The 19902-nt window shown below is 41.1% G+C and overlaps 1 protein-coding gene across 10 annotated transcripts in view; it reads right to left on the bottom strand.

Moving 5' to 3' along the window:
* The window catches only part of TANC2 (tetratricopeptide repeat, ankyrin repeat and coiled-coil containing 2), a 290145-nt gene that overhangs the window by 266794 nt on the left and 3449 nt on the right, over positions 1 to 19902 (bottom strand). For 9 of the 10 annotated variants that reach the window (XM_030021416.2, XM_030021420.1, XM_030021407.2 and 6 more), the window contains exons 2-3: positions 5860 to 5998; positions 2846 to 2991 (exon numbers count right to left, since the gene is read on the bottom strand). The gene's annotated coding sequence lies outside the window, so the exon portion shown is untranslated. Of the gene's footprint in view, positions 1 to 2845; positions 2992 to 3603; positions 3959 to 5859; positions 5999 to 19902 lie in introns of those variants that run through there. The other variant, XM_030021409.2, reaches the window with a different exon arrangement.

Consider the following 19902-nt stretch of genomic DNA (forward strand, 5'->3'; position numbering starts at 1 on the left):
TTCAATAGCTCTCACCACAGCCATAGCCTTAGCCGTGGGGGCACCTGCTATTATATCAGTTGGACCTGATGCAGCTGAAGCTGTTTTTTTCCCTAGGAACTTCCTAATAATCTCTCTGCTGCAATAAAACACTCTAAATTCATGACAATATGGTAATGCAATACCCTTTATACAAGGCCTTTAATGCACTGTGGCGTAAGTGACTTTGCCCAAAGATATCATCATAAGCTAAAGGAAAGAGACTGGCTGCTGTGTCTAGAAAGCGTGAATTAATGCCAGCCAGGTTTTCTCCTCTCCTGTGAAAGGGCATACTGCAAACTGCTTCCCTCGAGGAGGCTCTGCAAGTGGAGTTGCTGTTTGTACCCACTTCAATTTGGAATTAAGAATGTTTCTATACTCGGTCACCATAGCAGAAGGTCATATTTTTTCCACTTCTTCTTTTGGTGCAAATATCACACTCAACAACAACAGCCCCTCACAAGAAACATCGGTCAACTTCTTGCTTGAATTCATTTCTTTCTTTTATAAATTTGTACTGTTGAATAATTCTTCCTATTTAAGAAAGAGTTTAGGAGCAAATTTAGGGAGACAGCTTAAATCTTCTAAGAAGAAAGACTTAAGAAAGAAAGAATTAGCTAGTGGAGGCAGTACAGCCCAAAGGATAGCAACCACACGGATGCAGAGGAGAAGCCAACATTTTCAGAAGTACTCAGTATTTACCTTTTCAGCTAATGTCAATACAGTATGTAGTTGGTTTTTTTTCCCCAGAGGTAAGAACAAGTCTTGAGAATGTAGATAGAAGACCAGGAGGGTATAGAGATCTGTAAGATAGGGCTAACACACATACATTCTACAGGTTTATAAAGACAGACTGCATGCACAAAGTATTATCAAGAGTTTGCTTTGATTTTAAAGCCAATGTGACACTAGGACACTTCTCCCAGAGGTGCAAAAATGCTCATCCAACAGGATTCTGGTCTCTCAAATTTAGGAGGTATCTTTCAAATCAAACTTGAATACTGAGAGTCACAGTGAGGGACGTGAGGCAACAACAGTGTATAGCACAGAGGCAACAAAGTTGGGCAGAGCATGAGACATGGTAAAAGTGAGTTTTAAGCACGCAGAGATGAAAAAAATCCAACGGAACAATTCTTCCACCAAGCAACCTCCTTGTATGCAAAATGAAACGATAATATCTTTTCTTTGCCACTTGCAGAATAAAGACACTTCCCTTGACGAGGCAATGTGCGAGGAGAAAATAAATGTCATTTCTTCATCTGGAGCTCAAACAGACAAGAAACACGCCTGACTAGTTTGTTCCAGTCAGAATCACAAGACAGACAGTAAAAAACCCAGCCTGGGGAAAGATTCACTTTCCCCACACTCCAAATTATGCTCACTTTTATACGAGATGGAGATCATTCACACTCTTTTGCTGAATGAAAAACAGCAGCCAGGCCACTGGTATGAAGGAGAGGCGATCTGTCCAATTTTTTACTACAAGCACTCATGATTAGGATGCACAGGGAATGTTGACTGTACCAAAACAAAGAACACTACAATAATACAGTCACCTCAAAGGTGGAGTCTGGAACAAGGGGAAAGGCAAGAGCAAGGCAAAGTCAAACAGGAAATTTATAAACTACCCATGTTCGGGAAATGCTGAGGACTCCTGTTACTCCAGAGCAGCAGGTGTACTGGACTGGTGGCTGACAAAGGTCACCCTGAATTGGTCACGATGAGTCCTTACATCTAGAGATCTGAGAGTATAACCCCACTGTAACACTAATGCTCTTCTATGGACAGTGCTTGAAGTTTGTCTCCATCCTACCTACTGGGCTGTCTACCCTCTGACAGTAATTTCTAGCAGAGGTGGCTTATATTCTAATATTGAGTTAATGATTGACTCTTCAAGTGTTCCTGAGGTCATGTTGTTAATAGACCTGCAAAAAGAGTGTGACCTCGGAGGCAAAAGTAACCTTGTAGTCCAGCTTTTGGAACAATAGCTTCAGGAGTTGTGTCCTGAAAAAGTCTGGGTGCAGAAGATGAAAAGTTAAATCAGAGGTGAGAACAATTAACTTGAGAGGGGAAAAAAAAAAAAAAAAAATCCCAAACAATTCCTGAAATCAAAGCATTCAAGAGCTTAAAGTTAAGGTAGTCCCAAAAAGAAGCAGCCTGAAATAGTGCTCAAGAACTCAGATTTGAGCAGGAACTAGAATATTCCTATAGAGAATAAGCTGTGATTTCAGTGTGTCCTGGTGGAGCATTATCTCTGCTTTGTTCCTTACGTATGGGTAATAGAGACTCCTTGTAGCTTGGTGAGATGATTTGATCAAGGCTGGATTTATTAGAATAGGAAAAGCAAGCACACATGAAAAAAACACCTCAGAGTCCGAGTGACTCTGATGGGAAATAGTCATTTGTCGAGGCAGCAGACGATTTTTTTTTTTGTTGTTGAGGACAGTGAGACCCTGGCAGGAGGTACAGGGAGCCCAAGCTGGATTCATGGGGGAGAGGAGGTTCACTAAGAGCCAGTGCTGGGGAGTGCTGGAGTTTGAAATAGTTTTTCTATGATTACTTTTTCGAGCATAAGGCAGATAATTCTTACACCCTGGGGAAAAGGGACTATCTAAACTAATGGCTGGGTACCAGAATTTCTGGAAAGCCACAGAGCAGGGTACAGTATGTGCTGGACCCAAACTAACACAGAGAAGAACTGACCTGGGAAGTTTAAGATTTAGATACATTTTTTTGTAGGGCAAAAAGATACACTTAGAAGTTTCAATGTCACCTTCCAAAAGCATTCTTAATACAGGCCTTCAGTATTCAAATTATCATCTCTTACCTTATACATCCCTGGAAATTGCTTTTGGGGCCTTATACAATATCCGATGCAGTCAATGGGAGCGGTTTTTGAACAACTTCCAGGAGAGCCATTAAAGTTCCTTCTTGGCTGCCTTCAAAACATGCTGAAAGTTTCAGCTATGAAACCTGTGTGTATGAACAGAAAAATATCTGAGCAAGTTAAAGAGGAAAACATTCTTCAAACACACTTCGCACAATCCACCAGTAAGGACATAGCACAACAGCAGCAAATGACTGAGGACACAGACATTGTTAATTCCAGTAATCCATCTGATGTTCAACTATAGAAATAATATTTATGACACTCAAGAAGCTTTAAGAGAAGGAAAAAAAAAAAAGAAAGAAAAAAAAAAGCCCAGCACCAGGAAAACCATTCACAAGCTGCAATATTTGAGAATGATCTCATATAAAAAAAGATTAAATGCAGCAAAACATGTAACTGGAAATGAGAGAAAGAGTGAAATGTCTTAAGATTTAGCATTTGAGGAATATATAACAGGTTTTGCCAAGAATTATTCACATACATCTGCACAATCCCCATCGATCTATTTTTACTTTTTTTTGTGGGCCAATATAGAGAGCTGCGTATTGTCAATCCCCAAAATAAGCACTTAAGCTTTAAAAACCATTTGTATCACAGAGTACAGAAAAGAATGATTATGTTCAAATTAACCTTTCTCACAGCTTATGTAGCTTCGCCCATGTTAGACTGAGGGCACAGCATAACCTTTTACTCACCCTCAGACAGGAACAAGAAAAAACACACAAGAACAAGGGTTGGATGATCCTGATCTGACACCACCTTAGCCCCATCTTCTGCGTTTGCATCCCATGAACTCTTTTCTCCAGGGGTTTTGCATCCCAGGTAAGCCGTTCTAGGCTGTAGTATGCAGGTTTTTCAGGAGATCACAGTACCTATGTCCATGGTCCCTGTTGGCCTCAAAAGCTCAAGGTGAAATCCTGGCTCCATTCAAATAAATAGCAAAACTCCCTTGCCTTCGAAAGACATTTCCCACTGTAAATTCCACAGTCATTTGCAGAACTGTCCATCTGCTTAATTGTTCACCCCTGTTGTTGGTTTCTGTCAGCATTACCTTCCCTGCATACCTAATAGCGGATTTGCTCCAGTTACTTAGTTAATTAGCTTTCAGAGCATCTACTGTATACCAGGTAGGGATAATTGAATGGCCATCCTATAAATAGGCTTAATAGTGGCTAAATAAAATAAACGCTAATTTCTTTCCCTACAGGCAAGCTTCAAAAATTAGGGACATTTCTCCAAAGTAAGTTCTCAGACACACATTTCCAACTGGCCATAAAAACCCAGAGGTAGTTTTCCCAGAGAACAGACAGAGATTATGCGGGCTGAGATTAGGCACTAGGTCTCCCCAACGTAGGCATTGCCTTTGCCACACAATAAAGGCAACACCATGCAACCTGCTCCTCATCATGTGCCTCCCAGCCATGCAAACCATGCTTTAACTGTCCTACATTGATTCTGGCTCTTTTATATTCCCTTTCAATATAGGAGAAATCCATAATCTGACAAATGCTGATACTACAGTCCCAAACCTCCTTATTTACGATACTGGAGTATTAGCGGTATTGACAAAACCATTCTCCAGTGGATGCCATTAAACTAGTCATTTATTCAGCCAACACTATTTCAACGCAGCTTGTTTATTCAGTTGCTGTTGAAATTTTCTATAGTTTGTTTAATTCACGGCAGTGACACCTATAGGTGAGAGTGGGGCAAATTAACCCCCTTTTGAAGCTACAACCGGCCATCAAAGCCAGCCAGAGCTCCCACAGCCATTTGCATTTGTTTATAATACTAGGGATAATTTTAGCAGGATTCCCTTTTGTTTTTTCTCTCTATTTAGAAAACAAATGCTGAGCCTTCTGGGGAATATTCAATTGCTCACTTGCCATTACCGTGAGCCATACATTAACCTCATCAGCAACAACAGGACTAAAAATCCTGGTTTCTGGAACAGGAAGCTGAGCAGATGAGTGTTGCTGAGCTGTCGGGACAGTTGTTGAGGGTAGGAGCTGCCAATCTAAAGAGATTTTTGCCTTTCAGCTAACTACTCATATGCAGCAAAGGTCCTCCCCTTTTTCCTTGCTTCCAACTGGCCTTCCAGATGCTATTTTTGCTAAGTGTTCATGACAAATCTATTCGGTACTGTAAAAAAGCCAAAGGTTCTTTACACCAGTAATTTAGCTACGTCTGCCACGGCTCCATTGAAAATACCACAGCTCCACTGCTGGGGCTTTTGACAGCACAGTGTAAACACACAACTGCAGGCAAACAAGTTAAAGGTATAATGAAAAGATAAGAGCTGGAAGACATAAGTCCAGTGCATTGTTCCCTCTGCTTTATGCAGTTATTTATTCTTGTGCAGTCAACTTACAGTATTTCTAAAGAAGTAGTGTTTATGTGTTTTATGCATACTTTGCCTTGGTGTTAATAACAACCCAATAGGTGATGCAAAAGAAAATGAGGCCCATGGCAAAGACAGCTCAGGCATAAGTGATGAATGAAGTCAAATGGGAGCCTCAATTCCCTCATCTCCTATTGCTTAAATCCTTGGCTTTGCAATTCTAACACCATTTTCATTGTTTTAATGTCATTTTCTGTAGTCTTTGGTTTGTTGTTCAGAAGAAACAGGAAAAGCAAATTCTTATTCTCTCCTCCATGCTTCATCATCAGTAGGAGAATTCGAAGAGGTCAGAAAATTTTGACAAAAATATTTTCATTAGAAAAATAAGATTTAATTTCAACTGTACTTGGAAAAAGATTGCTTCCAAACATGTTTGCAGGCTTTTGTAGAGTGAGCTTTCCCTCCTGACATACGCACGTACTTCACTACTATTTTCCAAATTTTTCCAGTTGGAAGACAGTACGAATATGTGGGAAACACTGTCAAGCTTTGGAACGCTTTCCAAATGAAAATAACTTTCAGTTTTGAAAGTAACACTTGCAGTACTTACCAGGTGTTAAATGTTTGATGCGTTAATTTTTAAAGTGACAGTATGACCCTGAGGCTGTTTTTAGGCTGTTCCAGTACAAAATGTCAGGTTCCTGCTCCAAAGAAGACTCTAGAGCTCTTCCAGACGAACAGCCATGTTTCTAGAACGGAAAAGAGAAGACTGCTTACACGAGGGGACGGCAACACCTTCCAGTCTCAACTGAGCAGTGGGGTTGAAGAACACCAGCCTTACCCAGAGATACAGGTTGTATCACTACGTTATCTTAAAGATCTATGGTAAAAGACATAATACTCTAAGAGTAGCTAATGCATTTTTTTCCTTAATCGAGCATTAAATGCAGAACCTATGTGATTATATGAGGAATTATGCAGTAATAATGTGACCCTGCAATAAAAATGGAAATTCAGTGGGCAGTTTGCAAACTGTAAGTTTTCCTAAAAAACAACCTGTAAATATCTGCAGAGGAAGCAGCATCCTTGGAAAACAATGAGTCATAAATCTTTTTTTTTCTTTCCTTGAGATACCAAGCACAAAAAGGAGCTAACACGGATAGTAGCTGCTAGCATGTTTGTCTTGCACCGATTTCTTCATGTCTGAGAAGAAAAGGAATCCCTCAACAAAACAGTAGATAAATATTTGTCCTGGGTTTTTTCCCTTTTCCTTAGATGAAGCACTGTCATTTCCAGTCACTTATTCCCTGTGTGTCTTAGCTTTTGATGTGTTTCTCTTGCTGAAAATTAATGAAATCAACATTTGGCCACTAAGACATTCCCACATAACCTGGAATGCATTCAGATGACACACAGGGGGGTGACCATCACATAAAGAGAGCAGAGAATGTAAATATAATTTAGTCAAATGTGTGTGTCTTACCAGGATGCATTCTACCAGCATAACTCACATTGGGTAGCATGCTAACTTACAAGTCGATCCATTTAACCTAATGGCATAATTTACATAATAAATTAGGGACAGGTTTTCAACAGTGATCACCACCTAGCAAATCTGTGACACTCATGAACAAATACTTCAAAATAAATTTGTAGACTTCCGATTTTACCAGATGTTTGGCCTGTTTTTTGAAATCTGGTTCTTACTATTCAATGGGAGTACAGGCAGAAGAACGACAACACAGCATTGCAGATGTGTACATACAAATATAAGGCCTTATTCCACCTGAAGCAGCATTAAGCTCATTGCATAAACAGAGTGAAAGTACTACAGTAAATAAAGACATGACCTGCTTTATACAGGACGCCTTTTCACACCCTTATTTCAGCTTTGTTTCTTCATGCATGTACAGAACAGAGTGCAAGAAAGGGAATCAAGTATTAAAAGCTTCATTCTATGAACGAGAGCTGAAGGCAGCTTAAGAGTTTAAAACGTGACAAGAGCAATCCAAAGTTGTATCTTCAGTGCTACAGCAGCTTCGTTATGTGCCATCTCATCCTATAGTACACACCACACTGCACCACGTAGGGAAGGAAGAGACACCCCAGCAGGTATATATGTAAGCACAGGTCTTCTGCCACTGACCCTAGCTGCACTATCTCCACACCTTGGCTTTCTGTTCCACAGGCAGCACTTCTGGCCCAGGTACACCTTCTGCCAACCGGACCCTGGGCTGCATCAAAAGAAGCACGGCCAGCAGGTCGAGGGAGGTGATTCTCCCCCTCTACTCCACTCTGGTGAGACCCCACCTGCAGTGCTGTGTTCAGCTCTGGGGTCCCCAACACAAGAAGGACATAGACTTGTCGGAGCGAGTCCAGAGGAGGGCCGCAAAGATGATCAGAGGGCTGGAGCACCTCTCCTGTGAAGACAGGCTGAGAGAGTTGGGGTTGTGCAGCCTGGAGAAGAGGAGGCTCTGGGGAGACCTTATAGCAGCCTGCCAGTACCTAAAGGGGCCTACAAGAAAGCTGCAGAGGGACTTTTTACAAGGGCCTATAGTTATAGGACAAGGGGTAACGGCTTTACACTGTAAGAGGGTAGATGTAGATCAGATGTAAGGAAGAAGTTCTTCACTGTGAGGGTGGCGAGGCACTGGGACAGGTTGCCCAGAGAGGCTGTGGATGCCCCATCCCTGGCAGTGTTCAAGGCCAGGTTGGATGGGACTTTGAGCAGCCTGGTCTAGTGGAAGGTGTCCCTGCCCACAGGAGGGCGGTTGGAACTGGACGATCTTTAAGGTCCCTTCCAACCCAAACCATTCTGTGATTGATTCTATGGTTCTTCATGCCTCACCCCAGGTATTGCAGACATTTACCAAAGAGATGATCTTACTCTTTCTCTTCTCTTTCCTATCTGGAGGCTTACATTCCTCTCCTAGATTGTAAACAATGCATGACATTTAGCCTTGAAAGGCAGTATATGTGTAGCTATAATTTTCTCACAAATGTAAGGATTTTTTTTTGTCTGATCCATTTCAAATACTACAGTCATTTGTAATGCATATTCATAACTTATCACATTGGTATTGAATCTTTAGCCTCACTGATCAAATATTTAAAATACAACTAATAAATTGAATATAGACTTTAATTCACTACCACTCTATAACCTACAGATAAATTATACAGGCAGAATCCTTCCAGAAGTATAGAAAAGAACAGATTTTAAATTGGATTGACAGCAATGGTCATTCACGGGCAGTAAGTATCCACTCATGTATTACACAGACTGTGGATAAATGGGAAATTGTTACCTTCAGAACTGTCAGTTCCTTACCTGACATTTACTACAAAAGATTAAAAGAACCAGTTACAGCTGACAACAGACTGGATTGAAATTGTACAAGGTATGAAGATTTAGAATCTGGTCTGCTTCAGTGAAGGCTGGGACACATGCACCTGATTAAAATAAGGACGGTCAGTTATTTTGAAGTTAATAAAAATTATTCTCTCAAACCAACAAAGATCAACTTTCACAATCTATTTGCTAAATAGGTGGGATGTGAAATTACTTCCCCTGACAATGAGCATTCTTGGGGGAACAGTAAATGCACAGCACAACGTAACACAAAATTTTAAATAAAAGCACACAGGGCATTTTAAAGTGTCATCATTTGTTAATGCTGACATATGTGACTAATCACAGTCAATTTAGTGTTGATGCTAAGTTTGTCATTTTTACAAGGATTGAGTAATGTTAAATATCACTGTGGGCAGGTGTGATTGTTATTTGGAAGAAAACTGATACAAGATATGAAGGGCCACATCTACCGTTGGTGTAACAAGTTAGTACTGCCCATTTCAGGACAGTGGAGCGATACCAAATTAAATCATCTAGGAACCTGTCTTGCTGTATCCAAATGAATTCTTACATGCTGTTAAAAAACTCACCAAACCCAATAAACACTGTGCAACCAAAAATAATGTTTGCATCTGCTTCAAGAAGTATGTGCACAAATTAATCTCAGGCTTTGGGATATATGAATTCTACAGCCAAGGTTAGTGGTTTGCCCTTGAAAAATTAAACAGATGCCTTAGGTTTGGTTTGCTTTTCCTTTTTTTTTTTTTTTACCCCAGTTAAAAGCACTGATCAGTGCCAGAGCAAACCAGAAAAGATGGACAGAATGTCAAATCCAGTACTTCACAGACTACCTTTGACCTCCTTGACAAACAGCACCTACCAATCCAAACTGCAGTATATCCTCTGTATGCTTGTCCATGCTGTCTTCTGAAACACACTACAGGAAGATTACTAGAGACAAGAAGTCACAATTTCTCTGCAACACCAAATGTATCAAATAAGTCCTCATTGCTAGTTTTCCTTGTTCAGAGGACAGAAAGAATTGCGACCACAATAGGTCATTAACTACCATCTTGGAACATCACATGCTTAATAACCTGAGAGGCTGACATATAGGCCCCTGCAGTTTTCAAGATCCTATGCACTTCCAGGTTGCACATGAGAAGAAAAGGGTTACTCCATGTGAAAGAAGGTCATAAAAAGCAACACAATCAACTTGCAAGTGGATGTTTAGGAGGTGGCTCAAAACAAGACACTGGCGGGTTGCAGCCACTGGGGATAACATGCAACGTTCTTTCCTCCTCTCCAGCTGCCAGTGTTAAGAAGATCCATAAAATACAAGGAAATCCACAATACAGTTCAAAACCAGCAAATCAATGTGTTCGCCTGTGATTTCATCTCAGCTCCATTCTGCTGCTTTGAACATAGGCGCTATGTTGCACGCGTCGATCCGTGGGTGTGCAACTCCACACCTCGCCAGGATCCCACCTCTGCCACACACACTTCAGCGGTCTCGTAAGAAACACCTACTTTGACACTCACCATCTACAGTCTGTCATACCTACCCTTGGGAGGTCTCCAATACAACAAAGTCGTTGAAGTTAACTTTAAACATATGTGTAGTTCTATCAGCTTAAATAGGAGGGGTTGTGTGCTTCAAGTTAATCCTTGCATAAACTATTTCCTCTTGTTCAAATCAAGGTGACTGTTCTTGGCAATAGAGCCTGTGCCATTGCATCTGTTTGACTCTCAGGGGGGACCTGACAGGCAACCTGGGGTAGGATATGACTACAATATAAATATTTAACACAACTTTACATTTTAATTTCATCATCCATCTTCGTCATGATCTCCTAAGCTTTACTAATTCACATCCTCCTCCACAAGGCAGGTTATTATCAAAAGCCCTCTGAAGTACAGGGAAGATAAAACCACAAAAGGAACCAGTATCAGAGCAGGAACTAGAAGAAACTTTCAAAACGCATTTCAACACCTGTGTTTCGGGAGGCTTGTCTTGAAACATGACATCTGATCAGTTGCAAACCTGGGAAGCTAAGGATGCCTCTCTTTTCACACGGTGCAGATGGCATCACTTTAATTACTCTTCAGCATCACGTGTTGAATAGAACTTTTTTTTTTTTTTTTTTGTAAATAAATGGACTGCTGTCTTTGCCTTCCTATGAATGTTCCCACATTGAACATTCAAGTGAGGGAAGGCGGCGGGGGGGGGGCAGGGAAATCCCCATAAAATAGGGATCTTTCTGTAGTACTCCATAGGAATTATTTCACACCAAAAAGACAAATGTTGACAGAATGAACATATGATCAAAATCATGGGCAATATTAAAAAGCACCGGCTGCATTTCCTAGTTACGGGAGCATAGGACCGGGTTGCTTGGTAACACAGCCTGCCAGCTCCAGCCACGATCCGCTCGGAAATCAGCCATAAAAGGAACTCCCATGCCATTGCAGCGTTGCTACAGCAACGTGCAGAAGTGATGGATCCCAAGTTAAAGCCACACCTTAAGCAAGAATATGTTTCCTCTCATTTTAAACACTTTCCAACCCATAAATACATAGAGTCTGCAATTCTAAATAGCTCCCAGCAAGGCTAGCTTACGGGTTTTTTTATTGGCGTTCACATCATTTGAGACTTTGCACATGCAGCAAAGCAATTAGCAATGAAAAAAACCCCAAAACATAATGTCTGCAGCACTGGATTGCAAGCGGTTCATCAAACAATAAGGTACAACGCACAGCAGACGTGTAGCTGCGTTCTTACAGTGCATTAAAGAACAGAAAGAGGATGGTGCTCTATCTGGTAGGTGTGGGCTCACCTGTGCCACCGCAGGCCGGGCAGAGCGTGGGATCTGTCTGACTGCAGGCGTTCTACCCTGCCGCCATTTCAGCCCACAGAAAGATAGCCCACGTAGTCTGGAGTTTAAAGCATGATTTAGCTGACCAAGCAGGGAAGACTTGCAGTCAGGCGGGGCAAAACACACCTTTGGGTGATTGACCATGAACTTGCTCTCCAGGACTACCGAGTGGCCCAGGATAAGCAGCTCGGATGGAGATACCCCGTGTTCGACACCCACTTTTGATCTGATAGATCCTACCCTTACGCTATCTCACTGCCCCACCGTACGCAGTTGTAACACAGCTAATTCAGACTATCCGACTAAAAACCTGTCGCGTCCTAAAAAAAACCAGTCTGATGGAGGGAAGTTTACTACGACCACGTGGAAGGGTAAGTTTGTTGACTCCTAGAAGTAAGTTTTCCCCCTTGAAGCCAAAGAGTTACGTGGGTTTGCAGGATATCAGCTTTAACCCAACGTGCAACTCCTTCACTCCTAGCAGCTGCCATCCACCACCTCACCTCTGCACAGCGATGATACCATTAAACCAGACACATACCTTGACAGGGAACTTCACTTTTCAAAGTCAATCAGTGCCAGCTTGTAACAATGTCAAGTCTGCCTTCATCTCACTGTGATAGCCAGATCCTCAGGCAAATATCCAGTGCAGATGATGAGGACAGACACAGAGCTTCTCCTGTTGCTGTGACATGCCCATCACTGGCAACTGAGTACGAGGGGGGTTAACAGAAGCCGAGTTCTTTTTTTCCTGAAAAATGTCTAAAAGGGCCCCATGAACCAAAATTATAAAATAATTAGACCCTGCCTTGAGCTGAACACAAAAAGGTTATTCACTACAAAGCCCTAGCAACCATCTTACCCTTAAAGAAAGCAGACTGCCAAAGCAGTAATGAAATGACACACAACTGTTAATTTCATGTCTGTTTTTCAGAAGTCTGTAATAATAACCAGTAATTCCTTACAAAGCATCCATTCTTGTTCCTTAATTCCCACCTAGGGATATTAAAAGACTTAACCATTCCCTAGCTGTATCTTTTAGGAAGATAATGTCCACTTTATTCCTTAAGTAAAAATACACAAATCTTTTTTAAGGGAAATAATCAAATTTATAAAAGCTTTATAAAAGTGCTCAAGTGAGTCCAAAGGGTTTAGCAGGACCAGTAATGACATCTGAACGTACAGATTAATTTCTTCTGTCGCCCAACATGAGGTGAGTTTGATGGCCTCAGCATAATGGTTTGTATCAGAAGGTCACCTTGCATAGCCTTAACAGTTCTGAGCAGAAAAGAATGAGAACTGCACTACACCAGACAAAGCTGCACAAGTTTATTCTGTAATTAGCTGAAAATATACAATTTCATCGTCACTGTTTGTGTGTCTTTCAAGAGGACACGTATTTATTACCGAGTAGATAGAGATCTGAAAATAATAGCAAAGGGAGGCAGGATTAGGAATAGCTCCTCTAATTGTGTTGCAACATGATGTTACCACATAATGAAAAAGAATTCAGTTCCAGAAGCAGAAATCTCTGTGCAGCTCCTGTGATCAGCCACTTGGGAAAAAGAACTGCCTCAAAACATTGATCCTGCTGACTGACTCAGGATTGACATTAACAGGTCTGCTAGTCTCACCCAGCTGCCAGCTGCTCTTATGTACGTAGGAATAAACTGGGCTACAAAGATACTTGTGGCGTCAAAAAAAAAAAAAAAAAAGCATATTCACATATGGTACCTACTCAACAAAAACAGATGCAGGCACATAAACATCGTGCAGTTTACATAGGGAGAATCTTCGGTGAGCAGCCACAAACGTATGGCTACCACTCCACGTGAATTTATGCAACACTAACACATTCTCCTCTGCATCCAGTGCACAGTCTGCTGCAGCTCTCGGTGACAAATGTTGCCTCCTTAGCACAAGACAAAGATAGAGACTCCTGGGTTTTTGCTCTGGAAGTCCTCACAGGACTCGGTCAGGACGGTGGCTGCAAAGGCTCAGCCCCTGTTTGAATTCCTGGGCCTTCTAGAACTGAGCTCAAGCTTCTGCTTTCCACAGGACATGTGCAAGCCATTTGTCAGCACACTGCAGAGCCTGGATCTAGGATGCAATGATTCAACCTTTTGCCTCTGTAGTTATTCTGGTCAGCCCACACTGCTGGCCAAAATGTCAACCCTCAATCGTGGGTTTGCTCCCCAGTGCCAATTTCAGCCTGACGTTCCCTCGGAATTTTGAAATGTAACCTACAGCACAATACCATAAACACTTTCCATTACTGTATGCTGTCTAATAAGCAATTCAGTGAGCATTATATTTTTATTTACATCTGAAAGAGCTGCAGTAAAAAAATTCTGGGCAGGCTATGCATAAATACATGAAATTGCTCCTACTTCACTAATGAACTATTGTGTGTAATAAAATTAATCTCATTCCACCCATGATATATCTAGTTTAATTTTTGAAGCAGGGAAATTTAGACACATGTAATTTGTAGAAGGGGGAGCCAAAATTCAAGAGATTCACTTTAAATCAATCAGGCAGTTGTTTTATTTATATAGCACCCTTCAGAAAAATTATCTGAAGGCACTTTACAATGCAAAAATAACTCAACTTGGCAAACTTCCAGGAGGGTTGCTGCTGTTGACCATGCCTTAAGACACCGTCTGTATGGCAAATGGGTTCCTTAATCAATGCACGCTTTTTTTACCCAAATTTGCTTTATATCCTGAAGTTACAACTACAGTGACTCTAAGCAGGTATTTCCTGAGAGCTCATTCACACAGCTTGCCTGTTGGCCAAAACCAGCTGTTCTGTGGGTTGGTGACACAGCTTCCTCACACAGCTCTGCATGCTTTCAGGACAATAATATTCACTCCCATGCTCTAGGCAGGGTTCTCAGTTATTTTATTTCTGCATTTGAGGAAGAGATGGGAGTAGAAAGGAAGCTGCCTAAGCCTTTTTTGCATTCTGCATACTCTGGTGCAACAGAGGTCTGTGTGTACTTTACATAACGCGCAAAACAGATGAGCCTCGGAACTGAAGCTCACATGAAGCTTTATGTAAAATACTTGCACAACAGTCTCAAAAACAAAGCAGAGCTCCCGGAAACAAAGCAGAGAGCTCTGAAGCAGAGCCTCAGGAAATGCAGCTCTCTACCGACTTGTGCCAGCAAGCCCTGTACATTTTCATTATTTATATAAAGCTTTAGATGAGCAGAGCAATGTGCACTAGGTAAAATGTACTGCACAAATAAGAGTCAGCTCCAAAAATTTAGTCTAACAGCACCAAAGGAGCACACAAATCAACACAAAACGTACACAGGATGATGTATGGCATTTTGAGTTGGAAAGTGGCTAGAAATAGGTTCAGTCTTAGGAACCATTTTTAGAAAAACTGGGTCTTTGTGAAGTCTGCTTGGACAGCTATTCCGAGCACATGGAAAGGCTTAGAACAAAGGAAAAAACACAAAGCCAGCAACAGTGAGAAGGGAGGGAGAAAGAAAGAGAGGGAGAGAAGGATCATGAACTGTACAGGACGTAGAGCTCTGACTTAGGAAGCTAAAGGAGCTATGAAGATGCATAGGGAGACAGTGCTCAGTAGCGCCTCAGTGAAGTTGCAATGGATCAAGAATCTGAACCTGATGAACAAAGCAACACAAGGTATTTTAAACAAAGAACATGCCTGAGTGAAGTGAACCCTGGCATGTTTGGTAGATGCTTTGCTTTTAATTTTGAATTAAGTGAATTTGGAGTTTAAAGCTGTGCTATAAAATGGTATTTCAAAATAAAAACAGTGGCACAGACATTTTAATTTATGCATCTAGTCCTACAGGATTAGTTTCAAACTTTCATATTTTCCATGTGGTTTTGTCTGCTCTCTGTGTAGTTTCTGAAGGAACTGTTGGGATTAGGTTCAAGCTAAAATTTAGCCTCAGCTGTCATAATCTTCACTATTTAAGAACATCTCCCAAGCATTAAAACTAGATAGAGAGGAAGATCCTCAAAAGGTACAATGCATCAAGTAGATTTATTCTGCAAAGCTAGATGCTAAGGGTTTTTTTCAAGTATTTTTCCACATTCTGGATAAAACCTTCTGTGCTGTATAGACAGACTTGATTAACAGAGGCCTCCTTGTGCAAAAGCATGATTAATTTGGTACCTTCACTAACCTGGTGGTGCCCCTCCCCCAGAGTGAGTGGGATACATGCACAATTGATGACCGCACCTAAAATCCTCTTCATGGGGAACGATATCCCTACAACAGATTAAGACCTTGACTACAGCATTATCTTTGCTGCCTGAAGATGTTAACCTTCTCTTATCTCCACTCTGCATAAAAACCTTTGTTAAACTGTGATCTTCCAAGAGCTAGTTTTTGCGCTAAGCATGCAGAGCTTCTGGCATTAAAGAAAATACAATCTAGCAGTAACAGTGTGTACAGAAGGACAAAAACACAGCAGAATTAAGGTTACAGCGCATGCTGTGTGTACAGTACTTATGTTTATACAATAAGGTGTGTATTTAAAGGTGACAAGCAGGATCTGTTAAGTAGTTTAACTCTCCGGTTTCTTGCTAGTATCACTTTGTGTTAGGTATACAGCAGTCCTAAAGGCTCCACAATATTTTTCTACTAATCACACACTATGGAGCTATGTGCACTAACGGGGAAAAAAGGATTGGCAATTGTTGGCATTGACACAAAAGGCATCATAAGATAGACCCTGAATGGCAGACAGTAAAGCCATGCAGGACCAGGACCCAAGACCTGCAGCATCCCAAGAGAAGCATCTGTGAAGGGCAATAGCTCCTGTTTTCTGACTGCCATCAAATTCCAAGTATAACAGCAACAGGGACACCCTGCTTTTCACAAAAAGCAAGACATCACCAGTACAGTGGCTGGTACCATCTTCCCTCTCTGAAGGACGAGGTCTCTAAGTTTCTCCCAACACATATAGTATCTAATCTGGGATGGGGGGGGGGGGGGGGGGGGGGGAGTCTCAAGCCCTTCCTTTCCCCCAGGAAAGTCTGCCAGTCCCTATGTTACAACATGTGTCCCACGGAATTGCTATTACTGCACCTACTTCTTGGAAACAGAATGAGGTGCAAAGCTACAAGAGGTGAGGAAAATGAAGAACCAGTCCTCCTTTGTTCTACAGGGGGAGTTACTCCTGACATTTTTGTGGGAATGGTGCTCAGCAAGCTGGAACGGGAACGTGCCAGATCAGGGGAAGAGAGAACTTGCTCTACGCTCTTGCCTTTGAGTTATCAGATTGCCAAAACATGCATCAATTTGTCAGATAGAATTTAAAGCTCATTCAAGTCATGGCAATCCAGAATTCCCCTTCCTCCTCTCAAGCAAGGAGGCCAGAACGCAAGAAAGAAGGTGATGCAGCAAAGGGTTGGGTACAGAAAAGCCTTTTTGTGCTGAGGACTCCTTTTTTTGAAGAGACAGACTATGCTCAATGTAAGCTGAAGGCTTTTCCTGCACTTCACAGTTTCCCCTGGTTTATGTTTGGGTTGTTTTTGTGGGTTTTTTTCCACATTACCTTTGGTTGTTTTAAGGCATGTTGTTAAACAGAGCTATCTTTCCCTTCTTTTCTGGGAAGAATACCCTACTTTGGGGAAATTTCAACCAATGACCACTAAAAGAAGGGAAAGCATAGGAATCAAAACAGAGAGGCTCAATCCCCTCAGCAGCACTGGTTTTTTTCCCATGAGTACAGGATAGACAGACTTGGTTTTTTTCCCCAAAGAAAAGGATGTTTTGTGCATATTTACATATATGCACTAGTGTACCTGTAACACTCAAGCTTTTAATAGCCCCTCCGCTTGTGAAAACACTGCATACAAAACATCCACTGAGCTTGAAAACATTTTGGGAATCACTTTTAGAGGTCTGTAAGCAAGACACAGAAAACGAACTCCTAAGTGTCCACAGGGGTTTTAACGTTTCTGTTTGCCTCTCCTTATAACCTTTCTGAAAACACTTATGTCAGGTGGGGAAAAAAAAATATCCAGAAAAACATATTGCAATGGGGTTGGAGGAATGTAATGCATCTTTCTGCTCTTAATGAAGTTAATGCAGAGTTTATAATTGACCAAAACTAGAACATGATTCAGCCAATGTCACAGACACAACCACTGAATATTCTGTTTATTGTTTTTAAAGTATATTTTCTCCACTCACTGACTGATGCTCCATTAAAATTCTTGAGGCCATACCAAAAAGAAATTCTGCCAAGAGCTGCCCATTAACAAGCAATTAATATACAAGCTTTAAAGTACAAGGTTGCTCATGCCATCCCACAGAAAATATTCTTTGCTTGCTATTTCTCACTGGAGACATTTTCTGACAGAACATTCTATCTCTGCCAGGGATTTCAAAAAGTACACTGTAATTCTCAAGAAGAATAAAGTCTATACTTGCTTGCTCTCAAAATACTTGGATTGATTAAACTTTAATCTTAAAGGCTGTTTTCTGGCCCACTTAACAACTGATGTAGTAACAGAAATGACACCATTAGCTGTACAGCATCTGCCAGCAATCAGAACAGGGTAACAAGGCCATTCAAATATACATTGTGAATATGTAATTTGTAACATGAGAACTTGGGTGGGGGGAAAGTTCACTTTGGGCTTGCACCATCAACATTTATACTGTGGTCTCGCTATAGCCACCAGGTAATAAAGTCCTGACTTATGCAGCAGCATTTCTTTGCATTGATGATTCTCACCATAGGAAATGGTGCAGAGATGAAAACAGCCTTTGAAGTTCTACTTCACATCTGACCCCTACGAGGGCAAGTGAGGGTGTAAGAAGTAGACATGGGTCTGCATTTCAGTTTCCCAGTCATGATAGCTACTTTACAGAGGACTGACCATGGCTATTTTTTCTTTAACCAGAGGACAGACTGAAGGTCTGAACTGGATTCCTCATCTGCTACAGGGCTTACACAAATATGGGCTGTCTGGTGCTTGGGGCCAACCCACGATGCACCCATCCTTACAAAGTAGACATTAACCTGTGCAGCAAATCCAAGAACAAAGGCTAAAACAGAAAACCCCATCAAAAGGGCACAAATGCAACTCCACATTCCTCTGAGGACAAAGGATTGTTGTGGTTTTCAAAGTAAAATATAGCTTATAACAAACATCACCAAATTATGTGTTTTGCCTGGTGGAAAATAGTTTCAGACCGGAGGCAATTACTAGCCTATATCTAGGAGTCCGACAGTGTTGGAGCTCCTCCAGCTGCATAAGTCAGACCTGCCAAGTGTCACTCATTTAAATTGAAGCATGTAAGTTTTTTCGCTTTAATTAGCAAAACCCCAAAGCCTTCATTGCTTCAATCCTGCAATACTAGAGTTGTTATTATCAAACTTAGTCAAATGACCTTTATCACATTAAGGGACACTGAGCTGACAAATAAGGGCTCTTTAGGACAACTTCAGTTTTTGTGGCAGGCTTCTGCACATACGCCTACCCCACTGTCCTGTTTATGTCCAGTAGCAAAAGCTACCAACAGTTACAGAAAGCAGAGATCCTACAGCGCACAAAGATCTCTCACCCATCTGCCATTCTTGCTTCTGGCAGCAACAACCAGTTAACGGGTTTCCTGAGTTGCATGTTACGTTAAGATCATTGTATTATTCAGTAGTAACTGACAGACCTATCTTCTACTCATGTGTAGAATCCCTTCTTCAACTTATTTATACTTTTGTCCTCCATGGAACTACTTCCATATTTTAATTACATGACATTTCATTAGTTTATTCATCAAAAATGAACAAAAACTCTTGGGATAAAATTCAGTGGATTGAACGTTGATTCATTTTAATTACCTTGACATATACATGAAAGAAACGTGTTTCTTCTAATGCTAAACACTATGCCTTGTATTATAATGAATTATATTTTAAAAGCAGCTTACTCTTGCTCCTTCTTTGCTTTCTTCTTTTCTGAATTTTAAGCTTAGTATGATTAAAGTACCAAGATGTAGTTTTGGTTTTAGCCAGCAGGACCTGATTTTAAAATGGCCTATGATGAAGTGCTGCTGATCAATTTTGTATTCATCTCCCGTGTTTCTGAACTCCATCTACTCTCATTTATATTTGCACTTCAGTTTTCATGCAAGAGAATCCAGCTTTAGAACATGATAAACAAGTTGCGATCCTCTAAGAATACATCAATTCCCAGATGGTGGAAAAAAAAAAATGAAACCAGATCTTCATGTGAAGATCTAGCTCTTAAAAGATTCCCCCTTAGGCAGTGTGGAGGCCTGCAAAAAGCATGAACATAAATACCATGATATTCTGGTTTTCCCAAATACCACTGTTCTCAGCTTCATTCAAGTTCCTGCCGTGGCCACACTGTAATTTTGAACAAAATAACAGACTATTCAACTTCAGAAATAATCTGAATTTAAA

This window comes from Aquila chrysaetos, chromosome 8 (assembly GCF_900496995.4).
Source record: "Aquila chrysaetos chrysaetos chromosome 8, bAquChr1.4, whole genome shotgun sequence".
NCBI lineage: Eukaryota > Metazoa > Chordata > Aves > Accipitriformes > Accipitridae > Aquila > Aquila chrysaetos.